General features: G+C 40.7%; 3 non-coding genes across 3 annotated transcripts; 2 read left to right on the top strand and 1 right to left on the bottom strand.

The window, feature by feature from the left end:
• The first annotated feature begins 19,938 nt into the window (after positions 1 to 19,938).
• TRNAD-GUC (transfer RNA aspartic acid (anticodon GUC)) lies at positions 19,939 to 20,010 on the top strand. The gene has a single exon. It is a non-coding gene; the product is annotated as a tRNA-Asp (tRNA).
• Positions 20,011 to 20,130: 120 nt separating this feature from the next.
• On the bottom strand, positions 20,131 to 20,202 carry TRNAD-GUC (transfer RNA aspartic acid (anticodon GUC)). Its single transcript has one exon. It is a non-coding gene; the product is annotated as a tRNA-Asp (tRNA).
• A 446-nt stretch (positions 20,203 to 20,648) lies between these two features.
• TRNAW-CCA (transfer RNA tryptophan (anticodon CCA)) lies at positions 20,649 to 20,720 on the top strand. Its single transcript has one exon. It is a non-coding gene; the product is annotated as a tRNA-Trp (tRNA).
• The last annotated feature ends 5,504 nt before the right edge of the window (positions 20,721 to 26,224 follow it).

The following is a 26,224-nucleotide window of genomic DNA, read 5'->3' as shown; positions in this document are numbered from 1 at the left end:
CCTGATACCCGGACTATACGCCCCCTAACTCAGTTTCGTGCCTGAACTTTGTTGAGACTGATGGCTGTGGCTCCCGCACGTACGTCAAAGAGAGACTAAGTCTCTGTCAATGCACACCCATTGCCGACATGCGAGTTTCCAGAAGCCCTGGGCTCCCGCAGCTCGCCCGGCTCAGCTGGGAGCAGGGAGGTCTCTCCTCTCCGTCCAGCGAGGCCGGGCACGTCCGGGGGTCCCCGGCGGGTGCCCGGCGGCGGGAGGCAGGCGCGGGCTGCCAGCGGCCGGAGCGGGCGACCTCCCGCGCTGCCCGCCAGGCGTCCCCCCGCGCCGCACAGCCCCGCAGCGCCGCCCGACAGCGGCGGTCGGCCCGGCACGGAGCTGCGCTGCCTCCTCAGGTTCGTGTTGGTGGTGATGATCTCTGTTCTGCTCTGTGGTCCAGCTCGGCTGTCCGTGTGCTGAAACACGGGCAGCCTCCGGGAGTGGGGTCTGTGCATTCCCCGGATCACCACAGGGGTTGCTTCTCTGGAGTGGTGCTGCTGGGCTTTGGACATCCGAAGAGGTAAATGAAAGGCTTTATACTAGAAACAGTAAAAGGACAGAAAGCAGATAGTGTGTTTAGCGAAATCTTAACAGTATTATTTATTAATTGACTCTGATTTCCATTCATGCCCAGATTTTGCCGATGATGTTGGCAGGCACCCTTCCAATTCCTCTATGCTGCCTTCAGCCAGAGAGACAATAATTTCTGTACAAAACCAGAGGCAACATGCGGCAGGAAGAGGGTACAGAACTGAAATCAAAGAAATGCAGCTGGTCCGTACATGGGGTCACATCCCAACCAGTGCACAGGGTGACGAGAAAAGCCATGAGAGGGTGCTGAAGGTCAGTGTCAGCATGGGGCACCATCTGTTTTAAATTCTACTTTGAAGCTAACATTGCTTGGCCTCTGTACTCAGCAACCAGAGTTTTCTGTCCCCACAGGTGGATACGAGTGGGTAGAGGAAAGTACATCCGTAGGTTTTGGATATGGTCCAGTGAGCCCAAGCCCAAAATGGATGACCTCCACTGACTGTGAACTGATCCATTTTATGTATTCAAACAAACAAACAAAAAAAAAGGTAATCCTGCCTAACCTTTCCAGATTATTCTCCCACAGCTGTGGAAATGTCACCACACTCTATCTCCAGTGCAAAGTTCACATGACATTACATAGTATTCACAGCACTGGCTTTCTTTAAAAAACTTATTTGCATTCAAGGATAGACAAGGGAATATATGTGGCACTAAAATAGTAAAATATGTCCAACTGTTTTATAATTTGGGAGTCAAATATCCTTCACTATTGAGAAAAATGCAGACATGTGGTTTAATTATCCCAAAATTAAACTGAAATTTGAATACAGCTCTCAATATTTCAACCATAAAAGACCAATAGTAGCAACACTTACACAAATGCAAGAGTATTGTAGGCAATATGAAAATGAACTATTTAAATACTAGAAAGATAGAAGGGAAAGTTACAAAATTTTGAACATTAAAGGCATTCATTCTGGTTCCTGGTATGCCAGTATTAAATTCCACATATAATTAACCATTAAGAATCATAAGAAATTTTCTGAATAAGTACTTTCCAAACTCCTGGTTGAGAGTAGAACTTCATGGCCTGACACAGACTATAGAAATTTTGCATCCAATGAAAGAAGGAAAATCTAGATCAAAAGTGAGGAAACCCTATATACTCTTCTACTTCTCCAAACAGGCTCCTATGTTTCTAAAAAGATAAAAATACTTCTCATATTAAAAACTAATATCACACCAAATCTGTCTTTAGACATTCATGAACTTCAGATTACCAGAAGACAGGAAAATGTATTAGGAACTGCAGTTCTACATGTGCACTTTTCTCACATTCCTTTCCAATTTCCCACTGTACAAACAGTTATATTTTGGCCAATCAAGAATTAAATTCTTGTGTTGTTTCCCAGCATAGTTCAAGGAATGTCTCATAATCACAGCAAGATTTTCAGTGTAATTATTGGGAAAGCAGCACAAGATTAGAATAAATTGGTGGCCAGCAGCCTCAAGAAAGTGAGGAGCTCCCTTCTGATAATTGTTGCTCCTCTTCTAAGCTTGCTCTTCACACTCTTCCTCCTGGCACTTTACAAGATGTTTTAGATAAGCTGGGGCAGGTCCTGAAGCATCTTGAACACAGACACCAAAACAGTAAACTGCACTGAACACTATAGAAAGTGCTTATAAGAGACAGGAGGCCAAGTCTCAAAGGCAGCACTGATCCATCCTGTATCAACCAAATTTTCATTCTTTGCTGATCAGAGTACCTAAATACTGAAAATTTCAAATCCTAGTAAACATAGTACAGTAGCCTAGCCAAGAATGATATAATTTTGTCACTTTAAAAGAGAGTTAGAGCTTCATGGATAAAAATAAAAGCTCATCCTGAGTAAGTCATAAAAATATTAACTTAGCATAGTAATTATAGTAGTTTAATTGTGTAGAGAACTATTTAAGTTAGCTTTGTAAGTATCTCTCTTATTTTATATAACTCTTCAGTATAAAACAATATTTAAAACAATGCTTTATAATTTCAAAATACCTTGAATAGTAGGAAGTTGTGGTTCGGCTGCGAAGGAAATTACAGAGATGAGTACTCTCCTTGGGTAAGAACAAAGGAGACAGTTCAACAGCAAGCTTGTTCAGGGAACTGAGAGTAGTTATTTCACAGGTTCTGACTCTAGATCTTTAGAGTCATTGTTCAGAGGAGCAGACAAGATGCTCTGCTTGTTCTTTGTCCAAAGGCAAATACAACAAGGTGAAACTGCAAGTCTTAAATGCAGCAACCCAGAGATGGAGAGAGCGGGACAAGGGTGTGTATGTACCCCAAAACTCCTGTGAATAGCATCTGCTAATGCATGCATTCTTAAATTCCTTTCAAAAATGGTATAACTACAGTGTGGGATTTCTATTTGGTTAGTCCATACCATACTGCTTGTCAGCATTTTCCCTTGGTGACTGCTCCTGTGTTTCTCATAACCTCTCTTTTCACGTCTGAAATAGGTAGGGTTTAAGAAACCCTATGCAGACAGCTAAGGAAAAGGGAAGCTAATGCTGTTATACATACATTTGCAGATATTATTGTCTAGTCACAGGAATTTTCTGCTGAGAGAATGTGAAAAGCCTCTTCTTTTTCAGCCTAAAAACTCAAATTGTCACAGCAAAGAAATTTCAAAATCATGGTTTTCGAAAGTACCGTTCTCTTTGTGTTTTTACCTTTCTGCAAAGCTCCCTCATGTTCCCCAAGCCTTGCCACACCATTGTTTGGGGTGACTGGGCAGTTCAGGGCTGAGCCCTAAGGATTTCCCCACTGCTGGCAGTCCTGAGGTGAAGTTTGTAAAAGCTGAGAACAGAACAGCCAAGTTTGCAAAGAGCTGCATGCCTGGCTCCAGAGCTGTGGGTTCTCAACTTGCCATTGCCCCTTGCTCCATAAAGCTGGCAGATTCTCCTCATGCCTCCTCAGCAGACAGTTCTACTCAATTTTTGCTAAAACATCTTCCCACAAAACACTCCAATTTTGGTAAGTCAGCGCTTTTAAATGAAAAGTAGTTCCACCTAAAAATAAACAACTAGCTTCAGCTTTGAGAGCTGTAGACTAGTTAATTGCATCAGCAAGTGCTGACTTTGAAGCTAAGATATAAACACCTTTTTCATACCCAACCAAACTCTGCTAAGAAAGAATGATTTATAGAGCAATGCAGAAGCTGGCAGAGCCTGAGGCTTGAGATTAAACCCCGTCTTAATACTAGTTGATAATACTGCATTCTATGACACCCAGAAGGGATGATACAATGCAGCAGAGAGGAACCACAGGCTTTTGATCACACTATTTTCTGTTCCTGTTAATTATCTCCTAGGTAAGCATGCATGTACTCTGCATATGCATCTGCTCATGGCAGACTCTGTTACAGTCACAGTAAAAACATTTTGCAATCTGACCTGAGTAATAAGATAGGGCAATGTTATGTTTTGTTTCACAAAAAATGTCCTTCCGTTTGGGTTCTCTTCACCAATTACGTTCTAAATGCTTTTATCACACTCTACTTACCCCTAAAAGTAAACCTTATAATTCATAGCTAACTTCCTCTCCCATTTCAACTAAACTGGGGAGAGGCTTATGCCTTTTTATGGGAAGCAGTGATGAGATATTTTCATCTGGAAGATTTAAAGTTCAGGCCATCTGGCCACCATGTGGATTATATTATTGACACCATGAATTTAAAGAAGAGGAAATGCATCAAAAGCAGCCGAATGTGCGACCCCGATTGCCCTCAGTATTATGCAGCCCTGCACAGAATAGGGAGCACAAAGGTACTGCATCCCTTAGTTCCAACAGACACCCAAGTCTGGAAGTATGTCAAAATGCTCTGGCTTCATATTGACTCAAACACATAGGTTAGACATAGATGGTACTATGAATGTGAACACAGAGTTCTAGGGCAGCAGTTGGAACACAGATTTAAAAACTCTAAAATATTTCTGTGAAACGCTCTAAATCCCATAACTGTGGTTGTACAACTCTCTGGCTCCATGTCTAATTGCTGGATTTTCTGTCTGGATAATATGCAAAAGTCTAATCTATGAAGTGTATCCTAATAATTTGACATCTTAAATAGGTTTTAACTTCAAAATAAATGAAATTAAAATTTAATTTGGCAATATCATATTAATGATATGCAATATCTATTATATGTGTTATTCAATGTGCATAATATTTCAGAGTCTTTGAGCAGCATACCAAAATCTCCATATCACGAAAAGCAACTCCCCTGACATCTGAAGAGAGGGGACATAAGCACAGGTTCACAAGCAGGTGGTTACACTACACCCACAAGGTCCCACTGCCTCCTTCTCCCAGCTGAGGCCAGTTTAGATGGACCGCTGAATCCTTCTGTAGCCATTCTGTCCCACCACATCACTCTGGTGGCTGAGGAGCAGACCAGAGTGCCACTGACACAGTGCCACTGCTAATCCGTAACACACTGTGTGACACGGTAGCAGCAGAGCAACTTCAACGGCTTATGAATCGCCCAAGGCTCTCAAGCCCCATTTGACAGAGGATATGAATCATGAGAAGTTTGTGAGCTGGAGTCAGTGTTAGTACTCACTAATGAGCAATTTCCCATTTGAACACTAGGCAAAGGACAGGAGACATTCACTGTCCCAAAGTGCCCTGTAGTTCAGCCTACCCATAGAGGCTGCACTGGTCAAAGGCTGGAGTAGTCACTTTGGTGGCATTATTTAGAAAAAGCTCAAAGGAATTTGATAAGCCTTTCTGGCCCCTAAGTTTGTCACAAGACTATTTTCTTCAATTCCCACAAGCTGTGGCAAGGCAGTATGTGTGGCTTAGGTGACACTCCTAAGGCACTACTGTGCCTCGGGGTGGTGCACAGTAGGCTACCTTACCCTCATTGCACAGCAAAGCTACATCACCTGCTGCACCTGCTGCACTCATAAAGAACTGCTTGCCCCAAAGCATACTTTGATCTCTATTACTACTTTTTCTTTCTTTATTCATAAATTTGTTTTTCTTTCTCCCAAATCTCTCCTAAATTCTATCTGCAAGAGTTAACTACAGAACAATTTACCTGTCCCTCTGCAACATTTTTGAAGCTATTAAAGCATGCAGAGATTCAAAAAAGGGAAGACAATCTGGTCCAGAGAATGGGAGAACTGTTGAAATTATGGTGTTATGTTTTGAAATTCTTCTTGGAAGAAATACATTCCTGAGAATACCAAATATATGTGCTGGTTATTTAAGAACTCCCAGCTTACGTATCTTTGCCCCTGCCAGTTAATACTTAGATTTTTATTGAATATTGCTACTTTCTTGTTCAAATCATGTTAAAACTTAATTGGCAATGCTTCTTATTTACATATTTTTATTTACCCTATTTTTCTCTTCCTCCAGGCCAGCTGGGTTTAGCCATAGGGCCCCATTCCACTAACCTCAAAAACAACCCATTCCTTTTTACATCTTCATTTTTTTGCTGTTATTGTGTTGTTTTTTCCTGTTGAGTTTTTATTCCTCTCCAGGTAACATATAATTTTTCCTGAGCACCAGCATTACATAGGCTTTAATCTTGAGGTAAATGTAATGACTCCAAAGAGTTTGTACAGGTATATCTCTGTTCTGAGGCCTTAAACTAGAAATGAGCACCAAATTTAGATCAGAGCAGTTACACAAATCAGCATTTTATTTAAGTTTTTTTGCTGGTATCCTAAGTATCATAGTATCCTGTGGTGGCATATGCAATCAATAGAAGTCAGTTATGTTTGTAACACTCGTTGTAGGTTAATAAAAACAGAAGGAACACACTGAGATCTCATTGTCTCATCATCATCATCTGTGTCAGTGGTAAAGACCTGGTTGTAATTAGAACCCTTAGATCTTCTGAATGTAAGTGTTGAAGAGCTCTTTAGAGCTTTGGAAGGACTTGCCTGGAAGGATTTGAGAAAGATCTGGAAAAGAGTCATTCCTCCCTATAGCTTGTTAACTAGTACCATTCTGGAGGGGATGTATTCCATGTTCGCAAAAGTCTATACCTTCTCTTCTACCCAGACCTTTGAGTGAATATTAAAACCCTTCCTCAGCCACAAAGGGAAATGGTAAAATTCTTAAAAACATATCGGAATCCACTGTTTCCTGATGTGCTCAAGGCTTTTTCCTGAGCAGAACAAAAAAGTAATTACTTTAATAAAATGTTACATCAAAAATCTAACATAGGTAAAATAGTTACGTGCAAAACCTTAAGACATTTGACAGAAGGCAGGGACCCACACATACATAATAAAATTAGTATGTTTTCTTGTTAAAAAGCTGCAGTTTAGTTCAGCCCAGGTTATTTCTGTCTTTCATTTTGCAAATCTTGATTATAAATGGCTTTTCCCTGAAGAATGCTTGACAATGCTTGATCATTTATTTGCCTTCCAATGTTTTTCAAGGCCAAATGAATTAGCTCTCTGTTTCCCTGAGTTAAAAATCAAAATGGTTCTGTCTTGGCTCCCAGTAGCCAAGTTGCAAGAAAGATGCTGCCTGACCTAAATGCCCTCAACACTTGAATCAGAAGAAATAATTTTGGATGATGACCACAGATTCACCAAGTATTTGTAGGCTGAACATTTAGTTTGATTTGTAATGGTTGAACATGAATTGGCCTCCTTATCATTTGTCTTTCTATAATTTCCATTAACATTTTCTGTTTGTCAGGTAAAGCATTAGCATATGGTGACCTATAACACATTTGGCACATAGTGAGGCTAATGAACATAGAAGTATTTTATCAACTTCATCTATTGTGCTTTTACCAGTTGATAATTGCCATAATGGGGCATTTGCTATTTTGATCTTGCAGAGCAAGTCCCATTACATTCATACACTAATCTGGGCCATCTATCAGTCCCTGCTCACATCGATAACTGTTTGCAAACTCTGTTCCAAAATACTTTGCCCCATGCTCTTTTGTTCCTGTGGTTTCTGCTGCTTCCAGCACACCAGTTGTCTGACTCCCACACCTTTCCCAAACCCCTCCTCCTCTAAGATGTACTCCTCCTGTGAGTCTGTGTATAGGAGAAAATGATGCTGTTTGCAGAACAACAAAAAATCCTCTCCCACCACAGCCTGTAGAAGAGCAAATAGTGGGTATTTAAAAGGTCAGCTATTTTAAAGCACTTCAAATGATGAAAAATGTCTCCCCTTCAGATAAATCTAGGAACCATAGCCAGATACTTGATAGAAGAACCCTTCATAATAAAAATATTTCCAAAACCTTTTTGAGTCTTTCGTCTCATGCTACCTTCTGCTACAAACTTCTTCTTTATTCCAGTTTTTCTGCATTTGGATTAGAGTCATACAATAAAATTAAGTCATATAACATCTTTACTTGCTCAACAGCAGTCTCATCTATGAAACTCAGCCTCATCTATGAAAATGTATCTTTTTGCAAAGTTGGTAAGATGCTTACATATTCCAGAGAAAAATGCAGTTCAGTGACTTCAGCAGCTACTATTAGGCATCTGCTGTACAAATGACACAGTCATTGCATAAAACAATCAGTCCAGCTGGCCAGAGTTCCTACATCCTTTGGATATGGTCTTTGATGAATAGACCCTCTTATTTTTCATCTCCAATCTATTATTAATAGCATTCTCTGTGATCATCCAGACACAAAGAATTAAGACAATAACTCTCTAAGTGAAAAACAGAGCCTTAGCTTGCCCAATGGAATTGCAGCCATTAAGCCTCTGCCAAAAGACCATTGCTTCAGACAGAAGGGTGAGCAATTGCCATGCAGGCTTGGAAAGAGTTCATACGTAGTATATTAAGCTAAACCATTCCCTTTTCTTGGGAGTTCCTTGTGGTAGCACCAAATGCATCAATTACATTACCTAATGAAAAGCATTTCAATATAAACCAATATTCATTCAATGTAACTGTTGTAATAATATAACAAGAATATAAATGGAAATTTTTGTGTATGACAATCTTCCTACAGACAAGCTTAATTAAAAAAAAAAAGTCAAGGTAGATAATATTTCTGTGTCACTGAAACAACAAAAAATTCTAGAAACTAACTTCTTGGGATGAGGAGGGAGATACAAAACAAGAAACAATTTCCTTGTCAACAAGCTTTCCTTTATCCCACCTGATGTTGGACACTGCAGGCAGCCCAGAGTAACACTCTGCTAGCCTCTCACTGAAATGCTGCCTCTGTCACTCTGCAGTGTTGTGGTTTAACCACAGCCAGCAGCTAAGCACCACGCTGCCGTTCACTCAATCCCTCCAGTGCTGGGGGGAAGAGAATGAGAAAAGTGAGAAAGCTCAGGGGTTGAGATAAAGAGAAACATTTTAACAGATAAAGCAAAAGCCACACACACAGGCAAAGCCAAACAAGGAGTTCATTCACTGCTTCCCATAGGCAGGCAGGTGTTCAGCCATCTATCGCCAGGAGAGCAGGGCTCTATCACATGCAAGGCTTCCTTGAGATGACAAACACCATCTCCCCAAACGTCTCTCACTTTCTCCTTCTTCCCCCAGCTGTTTATGTGAGCATGATGCCCTGTGGGCTGGAATACCCCTTTGGTCAGTGTGGTCAGCTGTCCAGCTGTGTCCCCTCCCAGCTCCTTGTGCACCCTTGGCCTCCTCTCTGGTGGGGTAAGAATCAGAAAAGTCCTTGGCTCTGTGTAAGCTCTACTCAGCAATAACAAACACATCCCTGTGTTATCAACACTGTTTCCAGCACAAATCCAAACCACAGCCCCATAGCAGCTACTGTGAAGAAAATTAACTCTCCCCCAGGCAAAACCAGTGCAAGTGCCTACACAGAGTGGGAGTGTTCACAGTGTTCTCATTAAGGACTGCAGTTAAGAGCTGGGACAGGAGCAGTCACAATGTGGGCACCACGTTTCATGCAGAGAGGGCTGATGAATGCAGGCGCAAGCACCTGCTGGGATCTCTGACTTCCTGACAGCGTGCGTGGCACGCCTGCTGCTGTTGGACAGCCCCGATACCATCACACATCCCCATCCTTTTTTTGTACCATATCCATCCGTATAGAACTAGCCACTAAACTGCCATTCTTCATGCATAACTTCATGCTGTTTTCCCTTTCAGATAGTGACCTGTCAAAGGGAGACAGCACACTGCACAACAAGCATTTCTTGCCTGCATTATTTGAATACATGAAGGAAATACAGTTTATGGGCTGGAGAAACTGGAGTTTCAGCCTTCCAAATTTCACATCCTCTTCACATGTGTTCTGTGTATATTTTCCTCTTTATAGCTTTCACTACCTTGTCTTTTCAAAATTCATGAATCATTTTTATTTCACTCACCAAAATCTCAAACGAATTGTTTTACCACAGAGGAAGTTTAAATTTGGAACTTGTACAAGGCAACACCCAATTTCAGAATGCATCCTGAAACACAAAGGCATTAGAATCTGAGATATGTATCTATCCACAACTTCCTTCTCCCAAGTATCTCAGCCAAAGTTCTGCATCCGGTCTGCAGAACTGCAATGCTCTCCTGACCCTCCCTAAATTGTAAGGAAACGCAGGTCTAGATTTAAACTTTACACACAAGCATGTCTCCTGTTAAGAGAACAGAAATATTATGGGCCTCATAGTGCCCATTTTGGAGTTGTTCTTTCATTTGCAAATGTAGGGAAAACAAATTGCCATGCTGCAGTTACAGGAGGTGGTATATGAAACGAATGAAAGCTGTATAGAATGTTCATAATTAATTTACCTAAAAATTCTCCCCAAACCTGTATATTTTGTATTTTAACCTTTCATCCAAAGAAAATACAATGTTATTCAATGAAATAGTCAAAGTTCAGGAACTCTCTCCTGCACATGCAAAGGTTTTTTTCTGAGTAAGAGTGATGACCAGAAGATTGCTCAATGAATCCATTGATCTATCTTCCGATACAACTTCTGCCCTGAATTTATGTCTTTTGGTCAGATTCCCAGACTGATCTAAATAATTTCACAAAGTTGCATCCCTTAAACTTTTAAATATTCCATGGGGTTGTACCAGTTGATGGACAATGTAGAAGTGATTTCAGGTTTAGAGACTGACACACCCCTAAGAGTTAAATACCTTTGTTCTTGCCTTCATGTTTGCCACTTATCCTGAAATTATCCTTAATATAACCCAGATCAATACAGAAGAAAAAGGAAGAAGCTTGCATTCAGCATTGTACTGGAATAGAGTCCCTATACAAAGAGTTTATTTTCCCTCCTTTGTTTGAAAAAAATGCCTTCAGGAAAAGATACATTCTGAATATAATAATCCTTATTTATTTGATGGGGAGGAGTGTATTTATTAGTAGAAATTAACTACTATTAAAAATACTAATATAATTATTCCTTATAAGTAAATTTTAAAGTATTATGAGTTTACATTTTTAAGTCTCTATAGGAGGCAGAGTTGCTTTGCAAATAGTTGCTGACAATTATACTTATTTTAGCTCTTTTTGCATGCAATTTTACAATGTTGTGTATCTAAGCGATTTAGACATGCCTTCTGGTTTCTAAACATTATTTTCATTCTTCTTTTCTTTTCTTGCACTGTACAGGTCTCTTTGGCACACTCTTAACCTAGGAGTGCACTAAAGTTCACTATCTATCAGGTTCTCTGATTAACACATACTGCTCTTGAAAGTAGTCAAACTCAGCTTTTAATCATATGTTATGAATGACTTTCAATTCTTTATGCATAGTCACAATAACTTTTGCCTTTTAAACACAGCTGAAACACAGTTGGTTTTAAAAACAAAAAGGCATTGTCCAAAACTAGTGAGCTTTGTAGATGTAAAACAAATATTCACTGTGGAAATGTCAGGTAAAGAATTAGCTGAACAATACAGGACTTCTGCATAAGAAGAAACAAGATTTAACATTACTAAAGTCTGTATCAAATGTTTGACTAACAGATCGACACATGCAATATAATACTTATCTGATTTTGTGTGTCTTACAGGTTAAAGAAATGTTCCAAGAACTTTGAGGTGTGCAGAATTATGTACACTAGTCACAGCTCTTACAGTTCTTACTCATAAGACTGCTGGTTGTGGAGTTCTTGTGAAAATCTGAAATAACCTGTCTGAATTAATTCTGAAAAGCTGAAGTTTCAGACTCAGTGGAACAATAATTTCATTTTAAAAAAAGTAATCTCATAAGTTAGTTTAAATTCTTTTATTTAAACAGAGAATTATGTAGGGTCAGGATTTTTCCCATGTCAGACTGAGCAAAAATTTGATATCTTCAGCAGAATTTTGTCAAAATTGTAAAATATTATTGGTATTTAGCACTGAAGCCCTTTCAAATAGCTTAGTCTTCATGCCACTAAGAGAGCAATGGTTCTAAAAATATCTTTAGCATTTCCCTTTTTACCTTTCTTAAACTATGTCAGAAGAGACTGTGGCCCCTTCATCCATATGAACAAAGGAGTCTACATAATTTCTTCCAATATGAACAGTTACTCTACAGAAAAAAAAGACTTTTTCACGTCTTCTTTTTTTCAAAGTTTCTAAAGTGCCATAATTAAAAGCAAATCAGTGTGTCAACCTGAGAATGTTTATACAGCAGAGTCAAATTGACAAAGAGTACTCCCCTTTTCTGGCTCCAGGCAAGAGTTCTTGAACCCTTGTGTCTATTAAAGAAGAGGCAGGAACATACATTCATTTGGGAAACCTACCATGTCCAGTAATGAGGACTTACACTGCAGAGACAGGAGACTGGGATGGAGTGATGATGCAAGCTTAAACATTTTTTTCCTCTCAGTCAGTCTTGCTACACTGAGAAGGGGCAACCACACAGTTACCCAACTCTAGGTGAAAGGCTTAGTTTCATTCTTTTGCAAAGTCCTCAAAAATGGAAGTCCTCACATGCATAAATAGGGGAAAGAGTCAACCAGTTTCCCTATTTCCTGCTCCTCTTTATCTTTTCTTTTCTCTTTTCTATATTCATTACCAATAACAAATGGATGAATGCACCATGGACTGGTTCAGCTCTGGTGAGAGCTCTCAGGATGAAAGTGGCAACCACTGCCAAGTGACTTAATTTCAAAACGGAAATTCTCCTGTGAACACTTTCTGTAAGAGACTGACTGATTTTTGCTGCCAAGTGAAACAGGCCAGTGCCATATTTATGACATTTTTGTAACTCCTTTCCTTTCCAAACACATACTAGCAAAATACTATCCATGATTTCAGTTTAGAGAATGTGAGGGAGGGGAAATGAAAGATGTTTTCTCCTGCCATTTTGACCCATATTGCTAACATTTCGTTCTATGAGCTCATTTTGAGTAAGCTGAATTACATTTATGACATATGACTCTCTTTTTCCCCTATTTTAATGTAACAATTATATAAAACAGTAGCAACACGTATCGTCTATCAAACTAAGTGTGAGTCAGTAATTTTACTTTTTTACTGGATTGTAAAGTAGAGCACTTCAGAATTCCACCAGAGGGAGCCAGTGCGATTGAAAACTTGAAAAGCTAAGTTCCAAAAAAAGACATAAAGACTGATCTTCAGAAGCATCGTGTTTGTGCCTTTTGAAGCAAAATTCTTCACATGCAAAATAACACATAATGGAGATCAATAACATAAATTAAAAACATTATTTTAACAACCATGCTTATATTTTTTTCCCCCGGGAAGTGCATTATTTTTCATAAAACTGCACTTTAACAACCCCTTATTTTGATCGTTTATTATCACCTTGACAATCTCTCCCTCCGTATTTTTCCCCACACCAATTCCTCAACCTTTTTCTCATCTCTTCAAATGGCCATGTCCAAACCAGTGGTTGCAGATCACCATTTCCCCCACATCAGCTGGGACAAAGCTGTAAAATGTCCTGTGACTCTACCTAGCAATGTATCTGATATCTTTTCTTTAAACAAATTTTCTTTGATTTTTCTAGAATTAAGAGTATTGTGGTAATTGTCAGGCAACATATTGCAAATACACAGTAAAGATCTGATTTCAAGTAGCTGTGCTCTAAGCATATAATTCTCCATAGTTCTTCATTTTTTGTTTTGGCTATTTGACCGATTTTAAATATTCATCTCTTGTTTCAAATTCAAAGTGTGCTGTGATCGATTTCTGCACCCTTTTTTTAAGTGTCAGGCTTCTTACAATTGAGCAAGATAGTTAACCAACAATCACATCCAGAGCCCCCCATGCTGAACATACATATTTGGTTTTTCTCTGCCATTAATAACTTCAGAAATGGAAATTAATTTCTCTAATGGCTTTTTAATATTTTATTTTATATCATCTTCTGTGCTGTTACAATCTTCCTTTTTCCATCTGCTAAATCCAAAAACCTATCCACTTCCCTTCTACTGCTCATTCACCCAACAAAAATTGTGTCAGTAGCCAAAGAAGCCAATCCCAGCACTGACAGGCTGAACAGGACCAGCAGCTTCTTTGAGCTTTCAGGTCATTCTTCTGCACTTCCATGACTTAGAAAGGACATAGGGCATCCTGGTTTTTCCTAAGGAGATAGAGTCAAACAAAACAAAGGGGGAGGGGAGAGGGGAGAGGAAGAATAGTGAAAAAGAAGAAAAAACCTTCTGAGTGGAGAAGTCATAAATAGGAGTAATAGCACAATACGTGGTAAAGATAAAAATCAACTTCTGAAATGAGAATTATGCCTTACTGCTTTTTACTGGTTATGAGGACCACTTGGGATTTCTCAAGGCTTTCCTGTGCATATGGATTACTGCAATCATTGGAGTATACCCCTAGGTAAGGAAAAGAAGAATGTGGTTTCCATGACAATGTGGTTCTTCTATCCTATGAAAGGAGAAGGGAGGAAACTATTACCACCCTATGAAGCCACAGTTTTGTCTAGAAAGGGAGAGGTTCTTCTGTTCCCTGCACACAATACAATGAAGGTGGAGACTGGAGGACCAGGAATGCACAGTGAAGCCTGCACTACAACAAATTGCTAGAGTGCTAGCAGCTTTGACCTAGTTTGGTTGTTAAAATAAGTAAGTTGTCAGCTTTGCCTTTTGCTGAGACTGTTATTAGCATCTTTGGGGTTTTAAACATTTTTTATTTTTATTTTTCCCAAAACATTTATCAAATCCCAAAGGTCTTCTCTAGTCAAACTCTTCAAGCAAGATTGCTAACAGAAATTACACTCTTTATATAAGCTCCATTAACTCACATACCATGTAGAAGATTCCAAACTGTCATTTGTTATGCTTTCTACTTTGTGTTCAATATTTCCACAGACAAAATGTACCTGATGATGCACTGTGATGTTTCGGTATCTGCTCACAATCCTGCTTTCTCTTTCAGCCCCAGTGTTTTTGAAACTCCAAGTTTGCGTGTCCATTGGTATATTTTCCAGTGATGCATAGCTTTCTGTCATGCTAGAACTTCTCAAAAACTTTACAAAAGCAGCAAAACATACAGAAAACTCCCTTTATACTCTCACTACACATTCTGACAGTGTTTTCAAGATGAGCTCAGTTTACCTTGTGTTAACTACTAGATAAAAACCAATTTCTATTCCTTCTTTTCTTTGCACCCTGATTTTTCTTCACCCTCTGATTTTTCAGTACTACACCAGTGCAATCTTTCAAAGTTAGAGAAAGGCAAGCACTGTTTAAGATCAGGAACATTAGTACATTCTGAAGTGGAAGAATGTTTGGGTTTTCCTCTTGTCTTCTGCAGGGTCTTCTGTATATTTTTTATTTCATATCTTATGCAAGCACCAAGGTTTTGGTCTTAACAGCAACTCCTCCCCACGCTCATCTATGGTTTCATTGTCCTGTTTCCCCATTGTAGTGAGTTGGCCTGCACTTGTCCATGACGTCTTTATTGGAATGCATGAAAGTGTGATGATTTCCAAGATAAATTCATTGCATATAGACTCACTTATAGTTTTGTAAAACCAATATGTTTAAAAGTCTCCCCATGCTCTTCAGAGTATAACTAATTTCTTTGCATGTGCCTTTATCTCATGATATCTTTGTTGTGTTGCCTAACTTCAATCTATGATGCTTCTTCCTGTGTTACTTTCTGTGAGTTTGACAATTCCACATTTTTCCTGTCCCTACACTTCATTTAGCTTTATTATTATCCATTATGACATTCATGATTCCTTTTTTTAAAAAACTGAATGACAGTTGCTTACTTCTAGAATGGATAGGATGTCAGTCCTGATTCTTATATTATAACTGTATATTAGAATATTTGATTTTTTCCACGTTTGTCCCAAGAATTTTCCTTCATAGGCATTATGTGACACGTCTATTTTGAGGCTAGTCATTGACAATTTCAAGATTCTAAGAAATGTCATATTTCAAACCACGTCAGACCAATAGTGAAATTTTTGAGTCTACTGCAGTCTTTCATCACAGCTAGAAAGTTAGAATACTTGTAGTCATGTGGTACACATACTGTGGTATCCAGACCTCCATTAGAAATGGAATAATTAGGTTTCTACACAATCTATTTGGATTTTGGAGTGTCCTGATATGTATCTAAAGACTTTGCTGCACAAACCCTCTTTTGAGATTACTCTGAAACAATATCTCTCATAAACAAAGAGAGGTTTATTCTGCAAACGAACTTAAATCCTCTTCCTTTTAATTGCCAAGTCTTCAATTACCTTCTATTTCTAAGCAGAACCTCTCAGTTTTTGCTATTGTAAAGTTGAAATTATTCATTAAAACCAGCCAGCTTTTTCCAGCTTTTGTTTTCCAATGTTTATGGTATTTCTTTAGTACTTTTGTCAGGCAATCCCTTCTGAGGACAAGTGATGAGAATGCAGATCCCCTCTGAGAAGGAGTTTATTCTTATTGGAAGTATCCACTGGATGTAAACCATGCTATAGGAATAAAAATGGAACAGATTCAACTGTTCAACTTCTGACCTAAACAGAAATTGCAATTCAGCATGGCCTTTTCTTGTCTATTTAATTTCAAAATTCTTAGGACATAAATATTCAAGCCCTGAGATTTTTCCAACAAGTTTTTAAAAGGTTCCATTTATTAGACAGTTCACATGACTCAACACGGAGGGGAAGCTGCCCAGCTGTGTGCTGTGTTTAGTACTGAATAACCTATGCTAGGCTAATAGGGGAAAGCCCCTTAAATCCCTCCTCCCACTAATCCCCCAGACACTGATGTACAGTGTCACAGTCCTCTTTACCCAGAATTTTTTCAGCTTTTCAGCTGAAATTTTAATTTTAATTTCACACAGTATGCCTGATCACTCCTTCCCCTAAGAGATGTAAATGGATTTTTCTAATAACTTCTTAAACTTCATTCTAGCTAAATCAAAATACATTAGCACAGAAGGAGATCACTGAGCTATACAGACCTCGCTACAAACCCATTACCCTGGACAGAAATTGTATAAGGCCAGAACTATACAGAAAGAATCCCTGTGAGTTAAGATGCTATTTGATAACTTGTATGTTCTTACTGAAAAGCTCATTAAATCTTGCACTGTGAACATCACAGAGTGAGGGCACAGACACAAATTAAAAGGAGAATAAAACACAAAGAGCAGATGGAGCGTTGTATATGTGTGAATGGGCAGAAAGGAGAGCATACAAAATAGCTATGAAGATTAATCAGAATCAAATATATTCAAGTTGCTGCAGCTGTTCAGGATTGTGGCATCCTAAAGACCACACCCAGTAAAGGGCTTCCCTCCTCATCTAGGATTTGTGTTTTTTCACTGATTTAGAAGAATTAATTTCTGCAGCTACATGAGGCTCCACCACTGATCAGTGATGCGCCTCAACATGCCAATAACAATGTATGTTACTTGCCAAGGCAAATAAGTATCAGCAGGTGACTCAGGTGGATGACATCAAATCGAGGGAAGCAGCTGATGCCCTCAAGGCCAGGGCTGTCATTAGCAGAACTCTGAAAGGCTGGGGACATGGGCCAGTGTGAATTTCTTCCAATTCAATTAAGGCAAACATAAAGTCCTGCACCTTGGATATTATAACCCAAGCAGCCAGAAGGTGACTGGGTAAACAGCAGCTTTACAGAAAAGGTCCCAGTGAACAACAAGGGCAGGCTTGAGTGAGCGATTGCTCTTATAGCAATGAAAATGAGTGATACACTGGGAAATATCAGTAACAGTCTAGCTAGATCATGGGAAGTGATTACTGCCCCCATCCCCTTCTGGCACTTGTGAGGCTGCCTATGGAGAGCTGCGCACAGCCCGGGGCAGGATGAAACAAGAAAGATACCAGCAAACTACAATGAGTCTGGTGAAGAGTCACCCAACGAATAGAGAGCTGGAGCACATGACAAACAGGGAGACACTGAGAAAGGCTGCTCAGCCTGAGAAGAGGAGGTTACAGGGTGATCTGACTTATGTCTTCAGCTACCCATTGGGAGGGAATAAAGAAGATGGAGGCAGACGCTTCTTGGAGGTGCACGGCAAAATGATCAAGCTGCAACATGGCAAATTCCAAGGAGAAGGGTATGTGGAAATTCTTACCAGTGAGGGTGGACAACCTGTTGTGGCAAAGAGGTCGTGGAATTTCTCATCCATGATGAGACTCAAAACTCATCTGGACATTTTGCAAGATGAGCTTCAGCTAAGCAAGCTGAAGGGGAGGCAACTGGCATCCAGGTACAGAGATGTGCTAGATGCCAGCCCTGCTCCTGCCTATGGCTGTAATGGGCCTCTTCCAGGTGATTTTCACCAGTCATGCTTTAGCAGCCACCAGGGACAGGCTAAACACGGAGCTGATGCAATGATGAGGAAACTGCAATAAGATTGTTAGAACTGGAGACATGAAATAGCTGCATGTAGATATGAGGAGGAGATGGAGCTTCCACAGATCTTGGAGCATTGACAGTAGTTCCCAGTACCTGTTCTGCTCTCATCTGCATGTCTCTGTAACAAATTAACAAGGAATGTATCTGCTCTGTAACTGCACATCATTGCGGCCTCATAATAGTCCATTTCCTTCAAAACATCCCCTTTGCTGTGCTGACTCACACCTCCATGTCCCTTCTTGCTCCCCTTCTTAAGTATTTTTGGATAAGTCTTGTTTGGGGTACATAAAGATGTCTGAAGCTCAGCTCCCTGACCACAAGTGTTAATGAACAGAAGGAACTGAGAAATTGAAGGCAGAAAGATCTAAACTAAGTGTGTGTGATCTTATAAAATGCAAAATGGCAATGTTTGATCCACCAGAAAGTCTCCCAGCTTCAAGCAAACAATTAACATCTTTTGAATAAAATTTGAACATGTACAGCAAGTGCAGACCAGCCTGGAAACACTGGTTTTGATCCTGCTCTGGGAGCTTTAAAGCCTATCACCAGATCACAGCCCTACAATATGGCTCATTACACTACATCTAAAGTCTTGAAATTGTTATGAGACTATGGTTGTTATTTTACACTTTTCAGGACAAAATTTATATCTGTTGCATCCACTGAGAAACACATTCAAGTGTTTAAATGAGTAGGCCAATTCTCAGAAATGCATTGTTTACAGGTCACTTATATTTAGAAGTCTACATAAAGGAAGCTGTTTGCTCTTTAGCTATGACTATCTGAAAAAGCTAAGCTGGGGTTCATTTATGCAAATACTAGCAGCAGTGGAGGCCATCAAAAGAGAGCACCATTTGCTCCAATCGTTTGTTTATTATGTGGTGTTAATTCTTCATCTCAGAAGTCAGCAAATTAAATATAGTTTCTTGTCTAATGGAACTGTGATACAAATTTACAGCCATGTTTCTGCTGACCGGGTCAGCATCAAGCCAGGTGGTCAGCCCATGTCCTTCTGCCTTTTTCTCGCATCTCAAAGTAGCTGGTTTCCATTTACCTCGTTCCTTTTTTAGGTAGGTAAGGAGCAGGTGCTCCAGTTCCCTAACCTCAAGGACTGCTGACACCAGCACTTCTCAGGTTCCCCTAAAAAGAAACTGCGTGAACGACATGCAGAACTACAGACGCAAAGACACCCGAGCTGGCGCTGCCGCTCCGCTCCCCCCGCGGCAGTTTCCAGGGATCTGTGTCCGCAGCTCCGCGTGCGGCTGCGTGCGGAGCTGTCCCCGTCCCCGTGGATCCTGTCCCCGTGGATCCTGTCCCTGTCCCCGTGGATCCTGTCCCCGTCCCCGCGGATCCTGTCCCCGTGGATCCTGTCCCTGTCCCTGTCCCCGTGGAGCCTGTCCCTGTCCCCGTGGATCCTGTCCCTGTCCCCGTCCCCGTGGATCCTGTCCCCGTGGAGCCTGTCCCCGTGGATCCTGTCCCCGTTCCCGTGGATCCTGTCCCCGTCCCCGCTGCGCTCCCCCCGCCACACCCACCCGCGCACGCTCCCGGGCGGAGCCGGAGGGGCCGGCGCGGGGGCTCGGGGTGCGCGCGGCTCCTCGTTAGTATAGTGGTGAGTATCCCCGCCTGTCACGCGGGAGACCGGGGTTCGATTCCCCGACGGGGAGAGCGGCAGCAGCGCGCTATTTTTATTTGCCCGGCCCGCACGAGCCGTTGACGCTGGCAACAAACGGCGCCGCTCGCCGGCACGAAAAAAAAAAGGCACGAAAAAAAAAACAACCTGCGGCCTCCCCGTCGGGGAATCGAACCCCGGTCTCCCGCGTGACAGGCGGGGATACTCACCACTATACTAACGAGGAAATCCGTTACAGGGTCCTCTGCGGAACTAATTTTATGAGTAAATCCGCCAACCATGTCCCCATTGGCTGACAATAAATGTTTTTCTGTGGGCGGAAGGACAGCGGGGGCGACCTCCGGCAGCGGGAGCATGGACCCACGAGCCTGCGTAGGGCAGCAACGACACGGGAGGCGAGCTCGGCACCACCAGGGAGCGGGGGCGGAAGGCCCTTGCTGCTGCGGACCACTGGCGGGGGTGTGGGTGGGGAGAGTTAACGTGCTTGCGCGGGAAGGCGGTGACGGAACAGTGCCGGAGCAGAGGGGCCGGCGCAGGGGGGCGGCGGGCGGGCAGGGTCCGGGGCCGCGCCGGCCCAACCCGCCCCCGCCCGGCCCCTCCGGGCGCAGAGGCTGCGCTGCCGGCGACGCGCGGCGCCCGAGTTGTAACGCTCGGCCTGCGCCTGCCCGACAGGACCTCGTGGCGCAACGGTAGCGCGTCTGACTCCAGATCAGAAGGCTGCGTGTTCGAATCACGTCGGGGTCACTCAATTTTTTCATTCGGGTTTTACCGCCTTCCTCGCGCAGGAAACTGAGGAACGTTATTATTGGTTGTTTTTTTTTATGTTTTCCCCTACAGCTTAGGGTCTCCTCTTTTGCTTGAGGCTGAGAGGTCAGCACGACACGGAGGGCTCAACGGGGGTCAAGGCAAGATCCCACTGGATAAAATTGGCATCTTTGTGTGTAGAGGACTGTCTGATTACACACTTAAACACAAAAGGCAAGAACGTGTCAAAGGTTTACTTTATTAACGCAGCCGACAGTGTGGAAATTATGAGAAAACTTCAGAAAGTTGTATACAAAGAGTAACTTTAAAGGGGACAGAGACCCCAGAAATGGCAGATACCATGTTTTCAGTACAGAAATTCACATAACAACGAGTACAAGTAAAGGCAGAGGCAGCAAATGGTCTGATGGAGCAGAGAGTCCAGAGAGATGTTTGTCTTGAGAACCCCACAGAAGAATGAAACCCTGACAGGGAGACAGAGGGGACAAGGGTGCGGGTGGGGGGAACCCTCGAGGGTGATGGAGTTAGGCTGAACAGAAGAGTTTTCTCAGAGTAGCTATTTCCTCATGCTGAGGATGACAGGTACCCATGGCAGAAAGGCACGGAGAGGACTTAGCTTTGATTTAGACATGAGATAGCAAGTCTTAGAAATAATACTTTAGCAATTTAGATGGACTGGAAAGTTTGACACTTGATGAAATTTAAATGGGAGGAAAACAATAGTTTGTCAAGAGCCTGAATTGAGAAAGAATGCCAGAGATACAATTCTCACTTTGTAAAAATTATTAGTGTTGTAAACCATAGAAGAAAATGAATACAGAAGTCTTAGAAATCATGTTCAGCAGACTCAACAAATTATGTGGGGGTTATTAAACCAAATACATTGGATTTTACATGCTATTCTTTGTCCTATATACCCTTAAAACCTTTTAAATACAGAAATTCTGGATCCTCCTTGAGTGATTTTTTGCAGTACTTTGCTATTCTTACAATTACTAAATTAGCATATGTAGTTTAACCCTGATGTCTCATTTGCCTTAATTCTAGCCCTCATGTCATTGCACAGGAGAACAGTTTTCTCCCTTCCTTTTTATAGGTACTTCTTACATATTTGAAATTTGTTTTGCCTCTCTATAGATGTTCCAGCATAACAGACTATGTTTGCTGGGCCTCTGATTATTTTATCGCTTGCCTCTGGAGCCTTTCCAAACAAGTTGCATTTTTAAGCGCTCAGAATTGGTCACAGTACTTCAGCTGACTCAGATTTTACCAGGTCTGAATAGACAAGGAAGACTGCCTCACATGCTACACTGACAGGAATTCCATTTAATGTGATTAGTCCTTTTTTTTTTTTTAATGCACAATCTGTTAGATGGACACATTTTGTATGAGATGCATAATCTGTTAGATGTTTCCCTGGTCCCACACAGCATGTTATCTCTCAGCCTCACCACCCACCAGAGAGCTGGATGTAAGAAGTGGTAGCAATCTGTTTGCATTCCTGTACCTCTGCCAAAGCAGGTGGCCCACTCTAAACATTGCAGATTGTTGCCAGACAGTGTCTCTGGCTTGCAGTAAGGGTAATATCTGCTTATAGGAGTCAAAGTTTTCAGAGTGTGGTTTGCACTAGTATACCTGACATGTGCAGGCTGTCACAAACCAGTCCATCTTGCTCTGCCCTGCCCATCGCTGTCTGTGCATTTCCCTCCTTCCGCTTGGATCACATCTTGCAATGGCATTGCAGCAGCTGCCAGCTCAGCATGCGAATCTGGTGGCACAACTACTAGATCCAACGCAGGAAAAGCACCAGGAGTGCACAGCCTGGGACAGGATAGAGAGCAGGATCATCCCCTTCGGCAGCACCCACAAATACTAGCGGTTCAGTTTAAGATTTTGTCAGCTGTTCTTTAGGGGGAGAGGTCACTGTCCCTAAATCAAAATCATCTAGTGATGTTTCAGAACTAAATGAAAGAATTAAGTGTGCCTTAGCTACGTACAAACTCTCCCTCTCAATTTCCTATCGGTGAAGTGGGGACAATAGTTCTCTTTGACCTTACAGATGTTTTCTCAGGTTGACTCTATTAATTCTGAGGCATCCAAGTATGCTAGTGGGCATTTGTCTTTCACCAGCATTTCAACAGCCCATGTGCTTCTGATCTTTTTGTCTCTTCCTGACTTTTAAATACTGCATTTTGTAACCTGACTGTTCTCTTAACACAGATGTTTTTTTTTTCTTATGGAATTGTTACTAGATAAACAAAAAAAACCCTACAAAAACTTAAATCCACTTTAGCTTCTAAAAACAGTGGAGCTGAAGTAATAGCTTATATATGGTAAATATAGCTTCTGTCTGTGTTTGACAGAAATAAATATCCAAATAATCCAAATAATTCTGGTTTGGAAATTATTCATTGTAGGAAACCACCCTGAAAACTGTCCATTTCATTTCTGCCAGCATATTTTAGCAGGAGCTGACACTTCTGTTTTCAATCCTTGTTGGCATAGGCCTCTGACTATGATAAGATCAGCAGTAAGACGTTTTAAAGCAGTTGTACAAATCTCTTTTCTTGCCCGGGGACAGCCATACAGTGCTGGGCATCCCTTTATTCACCTGTCTGCTCACTGTTTCAGGTGACACTGGCAGAGCAGCATTCCTGGTGGCTGCCAGCTCTGGAACTGCTCTAAAAGCAGTATGCTCCGTTATGCTAAGGCATGCTTTCTTTCTTATCACTTTTCCCTTTCTACTTAAAAACAGGCATTTCTATTGAAAAAAAAAACCAAACCTAGAGTTATTAAAAAACCACCTAATTTTTCTAAATTAATCAAGATTGTGGAAAAGAAATAATTGTTTATAGAAAGTATAGTTATGCTGTGCTGTAATGATTAGACAACTGCTTATTTTATTTCTAGTAAAATAGAAATACTTTCCAGTTTCTATTGCATTTCTCAAAGGGAATATAATTTTCATAGTGAAAACTACTAGGACTGAATTAATACTTCTTGCAGCTTTTTTACATTTCCTTATCAGCTCAGTCTAAGACAAGAGCATGTCTGTAACACGTGCTTCAATGACTTTGCTATGAATTTATAGTCTTTATGTTATCTATTGTGAGACAAATGTTACATATGAATGCAAATTATGCATCTAGACTTCATTATAGGCCATTTTCCAGACCCTCCACTTAATTTCGGTGATTTTTTTTGAATGCACATATATAGAAATATCTTTTTTTCAGCATACTGCAACATAAATGATTTGTCTCCTTTTTATGGGTGGCATTAGAGAAATCACAAACTTAGGGAAACTCAAGCCAGAAATCTCAGACAGTTTTAAATAGAATTCAGTATTTTCATGTCAAAGATGAATGTATGCTTGAAAAATCTCTTTCTCATGCTGAGGAAAGCTAAGAAATTCCAGATATTTGGGAGGGTCCTACAAAGAAAGGATTTTTGGCTTCTCCTTTCAGCATATTTCACATTTTTAGGCAAGCTTACAGCAGTTTTTTAACTACTGGAAATGGCCAGTCTCACAACATTTTCACATTTTTTCCCTAAACTTTGCTTTTGTCAGCATTTATATTGACAAGTAGGAAACTGTAACTACCTGTTTCTCAGGTAGAGGCAGGTATTCTGGTCTTCGAAAACCAGAACTTGTAGCCAGGGATGAACATTCAAGTACTGGAAAGCTTCACAGAAGGCATGATAAAACAACAGTTCCATGCTCCAACCTTTACACAGCAAGTTATTGAATAGGCATATGGACCAGAGACTTCATATTTTTAGGTTTTTTCCCCCACTGTAACAACATTAGAAAGATCTTTTGAGCTCATTCATAATGAGCTCATTCCTTTCATCCCTTTGACTGCTGCCTCATGCTACAAAAGGTGACTTCCTTTTTCCTTCAAACAGAACAATAAAGATGCAGAACCTCTGCTGTATTAAGGTCTAATTGTGTTGTCACCTGCAGGTTCCAGTGTCAATCATCATGTATTTATTTAGGTGATTTCTTTTACTACTTTCCCTGTCTTTACCTTGCCTGGAAGATGCCTGTTGATCCCAAAGTGCGACAGTAACAAGTGTAGAACCAATAAAGGACAGTTTTGTGCCAAGGACTGCTTAGGGACTTGGCTTCCCAGAGAAGTCTATTGCTCCGAAGAAGAGTGACACAGAAGTATTATATTGTGCTTCTTTAGGTTTGGCTGCTTTGGAAGCAACGAGAGGTAACCAATAAAAGAGTTCCATGTCAGTGCAAGGCAGTTACATTAGGATAACAACATAATAGAGAAAGTAATTCACAATAAATACATTTTTTTCTTTACAGTTGGGGGAAATTACTTTCAAAATTTAAATGGACTGTAAATATGAACTTTAAGCAATGTTAATGAGAGTCAAAACCTCAAGTGGCTCCACAACAACTGTACTGGCGTTTGAACAATAGCAAAAACATATGATAAGTTTCTTCTATCTTTATGCTTCTACGCCAATTTCATCTGACAGCAAAAGCAGAAAAACACAGAACCAAGATAAGTCAGCCCATCCATTTGCTATGGCCCAAGCTGGACTGTGAGTGTAACTGTAGGGATTTACTACTTCATACTGTATTCCTGTAGGAGGCTTTTATGCTACACTTAATACATTAAAACCAGGCCTACCATCAATGTACTTAGACTTCAAGCTCAGCAGTTGTACTTCCTTCCATTCCTGAACTGTCACTCACAAAAAAAGCCAGCAGAATCTATTATTATTATAACTATTGCAGAATCTGAACAGTACAGTGAGTTGTGAATTGTGCCTGCACTAAGAAGTACTGTCAAAAAATAAGCTTCAGGGCTATCCTACCATTATTGTCTAAGGGGATGTTAAATGGTGACTGCACCAACTTCTTAGATTGTACTTTCACTATTAACTTTGGCTAAAATTTCCCAGACCCAGTTCCCCCTTATGCTGATTTAAAACATTTCAGACCTGATACGAGTTAAAGTTGTTATTTTTTACATTAGTATGATAGCTGAAGAATCTCTCTAAAGTATGCTGTGCAACTCGTTCCATATCTGGAAAAGAAGCAAATGCTTAAATGTAGAGGAAAGACTATTTCCCAAGCCACTTAAAAGCTTTTCAAGGTGAAAAATACTATCTATGCTTTAAATTAGTACTAGCAAATTTGAACAGGACTTAAATTTCCTGTAAGCATTTCCAAAACAGCTGTCATGTAATACCCACATACCTGGTAAAATTTTGGGTAAAATAGATGAAAAATATATAGAACCACCTAATTTACTCTATTCAAGCTTAAAAGTAAGTGATATTTGTCAATCCACATTGATTCATTACTTTTTACTGAGTACGTGTGTGGTATTAATGGAGGAAGATGTTTTTACCCACTGTTCAGCCTCACTGCCAAACAAACTGAACAGGTTAAGTATGTACACCAAGAACCGAGCACTTTCAGATCCAAATTATAAAGAACTTCAGATGACTGCCAT

The sequence above is a fragment of the Anomalospiza imberbis genome, chromosome 5, assembly GCF_031753505.1.
Source record: "Anomalospiza imberbis isolate Cuckoo-Finch-1a 21T00152 chromosome 5, ASM3175350v1, whole genome shotgun sequence".
Lineage (NCBI taxonomy): Eukaryota > Metazoa > Chordata > Aves > Passeriformes > Viduidae > Anomalospiza > Anomalospiza imberbis.
The sequence above is the reverse complement of the archived record's forward strand: the minus strand, read 5'-3'. Positions and strand labels throughout refer to the sequence as shown.